This window comes from Podarcis erhardii (assembly GCF_964252035.2).
Source record: "Podarcis erhardii genome assembly, chromosome: W".
In the NCBI taxonomy this organism is placed as follows: domain Eukaryota; kingdom Metazoa; phylum Chordata; class Lepidosauria; order Squamata; family Lacertidae; genus Podarcis; species Podarcis erhardii.
The window spans coordinates 3,181,440-3,192,112 of NC_138506.1; the positions used below are offsets into that span (position 1 = coordinate 3,181,440).

Genomic DNA, 10,673 nt, shown 5'->3' on the forward strand with positions numbered 1-10,673 from the left:
TGATGAATTAGAAGGAGAAGAAGATGAATTTGTAATAACTACAGCTTTCCGGATTGGCAGAAAGCAAGGCAAGAAACCAAGGGACTGCTTAATCACCTTGAGATCCAAGGAAGAAAGAGATAAAATATTGAACCTACACTTCCAGAAGGCATTGATTATTAAAAATTCTCAAATACAGATTTTTAAAGATATTCCTAAATATTTTTTGGAGGTGAGGACTCAATTTAAAGATTTAGTGGATTTGCTGAAACAAAACAACACTCCATTCAGGTGGGAGTTCCCACAAGGGTTGTCCTTTAACTTTAAAGGGAAGAAAATTAAAATAAAAACAATCCAAGATAAGGAACATTTTCTGGAGAGAAATTTTGAAGATTTTCAGAAAGGAACTGTGAGTGAGAGAGAAATACCGGATATTGCAAACCTATCATTTGGACTGACCCCAGCACCGACCGATCAGGAACAAGAACTTGGAGCAGTCGGTGGAAAAGATACCCAGTAACAAAAATGTCTCTGCAACTTCTGAGTTGGAACTGCAATGGTCTTAACCACCCCCGAAAAAGGACTCAAGTGTTTCATATATTAAAGAAAGAGCAATTAGATATAATATGTTTGCAAGAAACTCATATTGCCAGAATACACAGAAAACTTTTGACAAATAAGAGATTAGGACTGGAATTTATTTCCTCAGATAAAGTTAAGAAAAGAGGAGTGGTGATTTATGTTAAGGAAAAATGGGAACCAAAAATGATTTTCAAGGATGAACAAGGAAGATTTCTGGCAGTGGAAATTCAGATGCAAGGAGAAAAAATTTTGATTGTAGGAATTTATGCACCTAATGAGGGGAAGGCTGAGTTCTTCAAGAAGTTGCATGAGACACTAACGGATTTTATGGACTATAAAATTATAATGATGGGCGATATGAATGGAGTCGTCTCCATAAACATGGACAAAGCTCAAAGACAAGTAATTTCTAAGGATGGGAGACTACCAAAGACTTTTTTTGAACTGACTGATACAATGGACTTGGTTGACATTTGGAGAACAAGGAACCCTCTGGAAAGAGAGGGGACCTTCTTCTCTGAAGCAAAAATGACATGGACCAGAATTGACCAAATATGGATTTCTAGCAGTCTGGCACCAAGGGTTAAAAATACAGAAATCTGCCCAAAAACCTGCTCCGACCACAATGCAGTAAAGATGGAAATGAAATTGACAACAGCTGGAACCTTCAGATGGAGAATGAATGACACCCTTTTTAGAGATGAAGTAATTCTAAAAAAGGCCCAAAAAACTCTGAAAGATTACTTTGAAATAAATCTAGGAACAGATTTGGAAAGAAGAATAATATGGGACGCAAGTAAGGCTGTCATGCGTGGTTTTCTAATTCAACAAAATTCGATAAAAAGGAAACAACAGAATGAGAAGAAAGAAAAAATTTGGAAACAGATGAAAGAAGGAGAGAAGAAACTGAGGTCAAAACCAAAATCCCAGGAGATTTTAAGAGAAATAAAGTACTATCAGACCCAATATATGGAATTGATGAATCAAGAAATAGAATGGAAAATAAAACAAATGAGGCAAAAAACTTTTGAATCAGCTGACAAATGTGGGAAACTGCTGTCATGGCAATTGAAAAAGAGACAAAAGTTGAACACCGTGACGTCCCTTGAAGTAGAGGGGAAATTTATAAACAAACCAAATGAAATTAGTAATTGTTTTCAAAGTTTCTTTAAGAAATTGTATGCACAAGGGCCAAAAGATGAACAAGAGATAGAAGAATTTATTAAAAAATATGGACTATCAAAGATCTCGGAAAAAAATAAAAGGAGTTTAAATGAAAAAATTACGAACCAGGAAATTGAGGGTGCCATCCAGAATATGCAATTAGGAAAATCACCAGGGCCAGATGGACTGACGGCGAGATATTATAAAGCAATGAAGGAATGGCTAATACAACCATTGAAAGAAGTTTGTAACCAAATTTTGGAGGGAAAAAAGGCTCCCGAATCGTGGAAAGAAGCATTTATCTCACTTATACCGAAGACAGAAACTGAGAAACATCAAGTTAAGAACTACCGCCCTATATCACTTTTAAATGTGGATTATAAAATTTTTGCAGACATTTTAGCAAAAAGATTTAAAAAAGTGTTGTTAGAGGAGATCCATAAAGACCAAACAGGCTTTCTCCCAGGGAGACATATGTCAGATAATGTAAGGAATATTATAGATATTTTGGAACTACTGGAGACTGACATAAATAGAAAAGCAGTTTTGATTTTTGTGGATGCGGAGAAAGCCTTTGACAATATCTCTTGGAGTTTTATGAAGAGGAATCTCCATGGGATGGGGGTAGGCCAAAACTTCGAAAACGGTATAGGTGCAATATATTCAGAGCAAAAAGCAAATTAATTGTGAATGGTGTAGTTATGGATGAAATCCCAATAGAAAAAGGGACACGACAGGGTTGCCCAATATCCCCTCTATTGTTTATATCGGTCCTGGAGGTGTTGCTAAACATGATTAGAAGGGACCAGCTGGTTGAAGGAATACACCTCGGAGCTAAACAATATAAGCTAAGAGCATTTGCAGACGACCTAGTTTTGACTTTACAGCAGCCAGAAGCCAGTACAAAAAGAGTTTTAGAATTAATTGAAATATTTGGTCAAGTGGCTGGCTTTAAATTAAATAAACAAAAGACAAAGGTATTGGAAAAAAATCTAACGATGGGGGAAAAAGATAGTTTTCAAAGGGAAACTGGTTTGGAGATAACAAAAAAGGTGAAATATCTGGGGGTGAATCTAACATCTAAAAATATGAATTTGTTTAAAGACAATTATGAGAAATGTTGGTTGGAAGTTAAGAAAGATTTTGACATATGGTCTAGATTGAGATTATCCTTGTTAGGCCGAATTGCTGTTATTAAGATGAATGTATTGCCGAGATTGTTGTTTTTGTTCCAGACACTGCAAGTTATAGATAAGATGGATTGTTTCAAGAAGTGGCAGAAAGATATATCAAAATTTGTCTGGCAGGGCAAAAAACCCAGAATAAAATTTAAGATTTTAACTGACGCAAAAGATAGGGGGGGTTTTGCGCTGCCGGACTTAAGACTCTATTATGAAGCAGCAGCTTTCTGCTGGCTGAAGCAATGGCTACTTCTTGAAGACACAGATATTTTAGATTTGGAAGGGTACGATAACAATTTTGGCTGGCATGCATATTTATGGTATGACAAGGCAAAGATCTATAAAGGCTTTAAAAATCATATTGTCAGGAAAGCTTTATATAATGTTTGGAATCGATATAAGGATTTGTTGGAAAATAAAACACCCAGATGGTTGTCACCAATGGAAGCTAGAGCGGTAAAAAAACTTAATATGGATTCAAATTGGCCAAAATATAGTGAAATTATAGAATATGATGGTGAAAAAGTTAAATTACAGAGCTTTGAGAAATTAAAATCTAAAGTTCGAGATTGGTTACATTATTATCAGATAAATGAGACTTTTAAGCAGGATAAGAAACTAGGATTTCAGAAAGAGAGGTCAAAATTGGAAACAGAACTGCTAGAGACCAATACTAAGAATTTGTCTAAAATGTATAACTTGTTGCTGAAATGGAATACACAGGATGAAACAGTTAAATCAGCTATGATTAAATGGGCACAAGACTTAGGTCATGATATTATGTTTGCTGACTGGGAACAGTTATGGACCACAGGCCTTAAATTTACGGCATGTAGTGCCTTGAAAGAAAACATAATGAAAATGATCTATAGGTGGTACATGACTCCAGTCAAGCTTGCAAAGATATACCATTTGCCCAATAATAAATGCTGGAAATGTAACGAATGCGAAGGAACTTTCTATCATCTTTGGTGGACCTGCCCAAAGGTTAAAGCCTACTGGGAAATGATCTATAATGAAATTAAGAAAGTCCTTAAGTGGACATTTGTAAAGAAACCGGAGGCTTTTCTCTTGGGCATGGTCGGCCAATTGGTACCAAAGAAAGATAAGACCTTTTTTATGTATGCAACCACAGCAGCAAGAATTCTCCTGGCAAAGTATTGGAAGATGCAAGAATTACCTACTCTGGAAGAATGGCAGACGAAGGTGACTGAATTTATGGGACTGGCAGAGATGACCGGCAGAATCCGTGATCAGAGGAGAGAGACAGTGGAAGAGGACTGGAAAAAATTTAAACTATATCTTAAGAACTGTTGCAAAATTTCAGACTGATAAAATGTTAAGGGTTAAGAAATAGAGAACTATAGCTGTAAATATTTAAGTTAAGAAAATTTTGAGGGAAATTAATTATTGAAAAGGAATGAAGGATTGCTAAAAACTTCTGAAACAGGGGTGCAGTGAAGGGGAGGCATGGGGAAGTCATGTATTGTTTATTTGTGTGTTTTTTGTTTTATGAAAATTAATAAAAATTATTTTTTTTAAAAAAAAAAAGAAAGTCACCGAGGTAACGTGTCACCCCAGGTGAGTTGGTTCTGTAGCGCAAGGCCCAGTCCCAAAAGGTGCTAAACGTCTCAAAGGCCGAGCCGGCTACAGAACAACCCATCGGCATAGCCTTGACAATGTAATATTTCCCTTGAAATTTGAATCCCAGCAAATGAGAGTCATTGGGATGAACTGGCAATAGACAGAAGGCTGACTCTATGTCACATTTTGCCAAGAGTGCCTCGTGACCAAAATTCCGGATAAGTCTTAGTGCCCGATCGAAGAATTCGATCGAAGAATGCACAGAGGAGGGAGCTGGATCAGGGAAAATGCTAGACCCAGAGGGTCCCTATCGTCTGTTCCCTGCTGCAGGGGCTTCTCTGGAACTGGAACCCTGCCTCCCTGAAAGGGCTGCTTCCCTTTGTAACATGCTACGGCTGGGAGTACCCCTGCACACCTCTCGCACTCGTGCAGATACTTACAAGACTGCCTTTGGCATGACCCCTTATTGAATTCCCAACATACCTTGCGCTTTGGCTCCCTTCTCAGGTCCGGCTTACCCGTGCGATAAGAATCTAATGGCTTCTTCTCAACATACGGGACGACCGCCACAGACCAGGTGCCATTTTCAATTTGATCCCAGCATGCTAGAGGGATCCTGGAAGCCTTCCTTCGGACTTTTATCATAGCTAATGGTGGCGGCCACCCCAGAAAGCGCACAGGCTGTTCTGACTCTTCATCCATGTCGCCCGTTTTCGACTTGCTCTTCTTACACACGTGCTTCTTGGTGCGTCTTTTGCCTGACGGTTTGTCCCCCCTCAACTGCCTGAAGCTCCCCCTCCAGCTGCTGGGCTGCTTATTCTGCAAAGAACCGGAAGAACTGGACGCAACAGGGTTATTGACACAGGCCGGCGGCCTCCGCACAGGTGACCCAATGCAGTTCTGAGGGCCAGAGGCCTAGTTTGCACTGCCGCAGTTACTGCCCGAGAGCTTGGGCCTGCACCTGAGAACTGAGAATCGTTGAAGAGGGCGGCAGAGGTGCCTGGGAGGTCATCAACCTGGGTGAGAGGCGGGCTCTCCGGAACCACCTGGGAATCTAGTATCATATCAGGGGTAGCAGCGGAGGGCATGGGGTTAGGGATTGCTCAAAAAAATGCTGCTCATAATCATCAATGAACGATCTAAAGGCATTTAGGTAGTGTGAAATAGGTTTGGGGTTATTATCCCGTCCATGTTGCACCCATGCAGCCTGAGGTGTGAGCTGATTCCGCCGCAGAGCACTTCCTCTTAGGTGCCATGGATAACGCGCTAAAGCTACTGCCACAAACACGTGCTACTGTTTACAAGCGGTTGTACAGGCGCATGTTATAGATTCTGAAATTAATGTACTAATTAACGATTGATTTACTTATAATAAATAACAATTTTTCCAAGTATTTGGTTAAATGTTCAATTGTTTATCCAATTAGTATGTGCGTGTGTGTGTTATTTATTACTATATCTATATATATATATCTATATATATCTATATAGATATAGATATATTAAAGATGCTTCCTACTTCATATTATAATATCTCATTCAATATGCAGGGGTCCCATACCGGGATCAAACCAGCAACCTTGGCATTATCAGCACTATGCTCTAACCAGTTGAGCTATCCAGGCTCTCTAGAATTGTGTGGGACCCCGAGGGTCATTTAGTCCAACCCCTTGCAATGTAGGAATATGCAGTTGTTCCATACAGGGATCAAACCAGCAACCTTGGCATTATCTTTTTTTTTTTTTAAAAAAAATAATGTTTATTACTTTTAAACACTACAAAAAAAGAAAGAAAAAAGAAAAAAACAAGAAAAAAAACAATACAATACAATACAAAAACATTACACAGCACTAACACCATAAACTAAACAAAACAAAACAAAAACACTTTAACACACATCATACAATTTCAATGTCATATCTTTCATTTACTTGTTTCAACGACCTCCTCACACCTCCCTTTTTGTATTCCACTTCTGTTGATTGTTTCAGCAATTCCTTTCCATCTTCCTCTGTTTTCTATCCTATAATTATCTTAACATATTCTAACCTTATTTTCCCCTAATACTCTAAAAATCTATTTATACTTAATTCCTTATAACATTTCTACTAAAGCCATATAACTTCATTCCAACATTTTTCTAACATTCATTAATTTTACAATATTTCTATAAATAGTCTTTAAACTTTTTCCAGTCTTCTTCCACCGACTCTTCTCCCTGGTCTCGGATTCTGCCAGTCATTTCCGCCAGTTTCATATAGTCCACCAACCTGGTGATCTTCTGTCCGATGCTCTTAGCTCTTTTCCAAGTCCCTTCTGCAGATCTTCTTCGTATTTATACAAAAACTTTACTTTGTCTTCTACTGATCTTATTTTTATTTTCCTTCCTTTGAAGCTGAAGAGTAGACCTTGGGGAAACTCCCACCTGAAGATGATTTTATTCCTTCTCAGCAAGGCAGCCAAATCTCCGTAGTTGAACCTAAGATCCAAAAGGTATTTCGGGGCGTCTTTAAAAATTTCCACTCTTGGCTGTTGTACTTCTAGGTTCTTCTGGTAGTGCCAACAGTCTCTTATTCTGTTCTTCCCTTTTTTCCCTCCTCTTCCAAGTCTGAAGGCCCTCACAGTTTTAATCTCTTCTTGACCCAAGTCCAAGTCCCCAAAATCAGCAAATTCCTGTGTGAGGAAATCTATCATACTTTCCTTCTCCAATTCAGGTAGGGCTCCGATCCTCAAATTCGTTTGTTTTTCTTTGAGCTCAATCATAGCAAGCATCGACATATGGTCATCCAGTTCCAATTTTAGTATATGTGCTGCCGAAGCGAGCACTTTTGCTGCCGAAGCGAGCACGACTTATGGTCATCCAGTTGCCTCTGTAAGGCTGGGACTCTCTCTCTCTCCAATTGTGTTACATTACGTTCAGCAGCAACGGCTTTCTCCCAAGCTTCCTCCGCAGTCTGCCATGTCAAAGTAGATTCCTGGATCAATTTCTGGATGGTTTCTGTATTGATATTCACCTTTTGTCCCAAATTATTTATACTTTCTGTATTTAAATCGATTTTAATAGTTGCAGCTTCCACTTTCACATTTGTCACATCTACTTTCTTGTTAAGCTGTTCCAGTGAATCATTTATCTTATTTAATGCAACCGCTAAGGCCTCTTCTATCGACATTCTTCTTGATTTTGAATATGCTGGTACAAAAGCAGTAGTAGAAGAAGCAGGGGGGCCTGATGTTGAGGCTCTCCTAGATTGCTGCCAAGTCCTCCCAAACTTTAATGTTTTTTCAAGAATTGACGGGTCAGTTTTTTCCTTTCCATTAACCATAACACTTAACTGATTCAAGGTCAGTCCCAAAGTCTCACAGTTTTTTATCTTGCAGCTGGAAATTCCCCCAGCCCAGCTCTTGTAACAGTTTCAAAGGCTTCCTCTAGAGGGAAACAGTTTCTATTTAAGTTAGTCAGTAATGTCCTTTTTTTAAACACAGCTCAAGCAATGAAGTTAGTTTCAATTTTCAGTTACTTTTACTCCTTTTTAAAAGCAGACGGAGACAGTAGAAACAATGTATTTCTCTTATTAGCTAGCTGTCAACGAACAATCACTGTCAGTGAATGTTCCAAAAAAGTCAGTCCTGCTAGCAGCCCGTTTCCAGGGTCTGAGCGGCGGTATTTTAACTCTCTTTGCTCTCTCCCGCAGGCTTATTCAGTTCACAACTTCCCCCCTCTTCTCCTGCCTCCAAGGGGGGTTTAATAGTCTTTACCAGTGGATATTTAGTCCTTTACAGTAGGCTTTCCAAGACTTCAGCTTGCAGCCTCATTGCTTCAGTCTATTTACAAAAGGGGAAGGCGGACTTCCTGTATTGAACCTCCCCGTTATGATACCAAATTAAACGTTTAGAAATCCAATTCTCCCGCTTCAGCTCTACTCACGGGTAGTTACTTTAGAATCAAATTGTCCACAGGAAAAAGTCAGCGCTCTCCGGCAACAGCTATGCGGCTTCGCTCCGTGGAAGAAGCAGACGATTCGAAGCACCGCGCCGCTCACCCCACGTCGCTCCGGACCCCCGAAACTGGGTTTCCCCGCGAGTAGGGGAGGCGCAAAAGGTGCCCGCCGAATCCCACGTTCACAGGCTTCTCCCGCCTGCGATTTTTTACGGGTCTCTGCCTTTGCCGTGGCGGCCAGACCCAGATTCCCACGTGGCAAATTCCTCCTGATCCGAGGAATTCTGCCATTACCGGAGGCACCAACCCGGAAGTCCCAACCTTGGCATTATCAGCCCCATGCTCTAACCAGTTGAGCTATCCAGGCTCTCTAGAATTGTGTGGGACCCCATGGGTCATTTAGTCCAACCCCTTGCAATGCAGGAATATGCAATTGTTCCATACAGGGATCGAACCTGCAACCTTGGCATTATTGTCACCACGATCTAAGCAACTGAGGGTTCTGAAATATATGTAAATTATTTATTTTTATTTTTATTTTTATTTTTATTAATTTTATTTGTCTATTTATATATTTATCTTTAGATTTATTTAATTAATTAATCAATTTAATCTTGGTATGTGATGCCATTCCACTTATTCTCTTTATTTTTTTATTATATATTATTATTATTAATATTCTTTATTTTAATTTTTTATTTATCCATTTATTTTATTGTTATTATTATTATTATTCTATTATTATTTATCTATTATTTATTTATTTATTGTTATTATTATTTATTATTATTGTTATTTATTAAAATCTAATCCAGTATTATTTGTTCAATCAATTACCACTGTAAGTAGAATTAATTGCTGATACTATCAATTGTCTACCGTAACTGACGATGATATGAAATAATTATTCATCACTTGACTGTTCCGTTTGTATATGTCTCTAAATTTATTTATTTGCCACCAAACAAATGGGTCAGGTGGATAGACACAGCTAAATATTTAAACCTGCCTCCTGAGGAGCAACTCACAAGCATGTAGTGATGAAACAATAGGAACAGCAGAGCAACGCAGCCCCCCCACTGCAATCAAATGGAATCAAAGAAAATCGCTCTCAGGGAAATGTCCTTTAACTAACACTTTGCAAAACAAAATGTAATGCTGGAGGCCCAGCAGAAGGAAAATGCTGCCAAAGACAATGTTTCCTTGAGTTGATTATTAACGCTTGGCTATATAAATTCTTAACTTCAGCTGAATTAACTACACTGTGCAAATTCCATGCAATAGTATGCTCAGAACGTACTTCCTTATTAATTTATGTATCTGTTAGTCAATATACAATTCAGGCAGATGCACACAATCAATTATATAGAGCTGCTTCCTCACGTAAAACTCCTAGTGATTTAGAGGGATGGTACAATAGAACAATCAGAGAACAACAGACACAGGAACTGCTATCAAATGAAAATGTAGGAAAAATACACTTAAGGAAATGGTCCTTCTACCAGCATTTCAGCAGAACAGTGAGCCTTTTAAATAAATAAATAAATAAAATCTCATTCAATCCTCTGCAATGCAGGAATATGCACGGAGTCCCATACAGAATAAACTATACGTCACTTAAATGCACCACTTGTATTTATTTATATTTATTAAATCACAACCCAGCAAGAGTTCAAGCAGCAGCGCTCAGCTAGTTGTTAGCACCTGGCTCCAAGGAACAGACCCATACGCAAAGAAACCCCAACTGCAGTCAGACAGATTTGGAAGATAATTGCCTACAATTAAATGTTGCCCCTTTTAAATGATAGGCAAATCTAGGCGCAAAGCAACACCAAGTAATCAAACAGAATTGAAAATAACTGCTTACTAGGAAATGCCCAGAAGCTGCAGCCAAATTAAGAGAAAAGGAAATCAACAAGATTCCAGGCCCACGCCAGTGGCCCTCTGAAAAGGAGGGGTGAGGTTGCTCTTAAGCAGAATATCTCACTACTGGGAAAACTTCTACCAAACAAAGGAAACTTTGCCAAACAAAGAAAAGGAAAAACAAAACAAATTCCTTCCAGTAGCACCTTAAAGACCAACTAAGTCAGTTCTTGGTATGAGCTTTCGTGTGCATGCACACTTCTTCAGATACACACTTCTTCACACTTCTTCAGATACACTGTGTATCTGAAGAAGTGTGCATGCACACGAAAGCTCATACCAAGAACTGACTTAGTTGGTCTTTAAGGTGCTACTGGAAGGAA

The 10,673-nt window shown here is 38.9% G+C and overlaps 1 long non-coding RNA gene across 1 annotated transcript; it reads right to left on the reverse strand.

The window, feature by feature from the left end:
* Window positions 1-4,832: 4,832 nt before the first annotated feature.
* Window positions 4,833-10,394, reverse strand: LOC309333259. Its single transcript, XR_014152423.1, has 3 exons — window positions 9,686-10,394; window positions 8,749-9,432; window positions 4,833-6,210 (listed from the first exon to the last, which is right to left on the reverse strand). It is a non-coding gene; the product is annotated as an uncharacterized lncRNA (long non-coding RNA).
* Window positions 10,395-10,673: the final 279 nt, after the last annotated feature.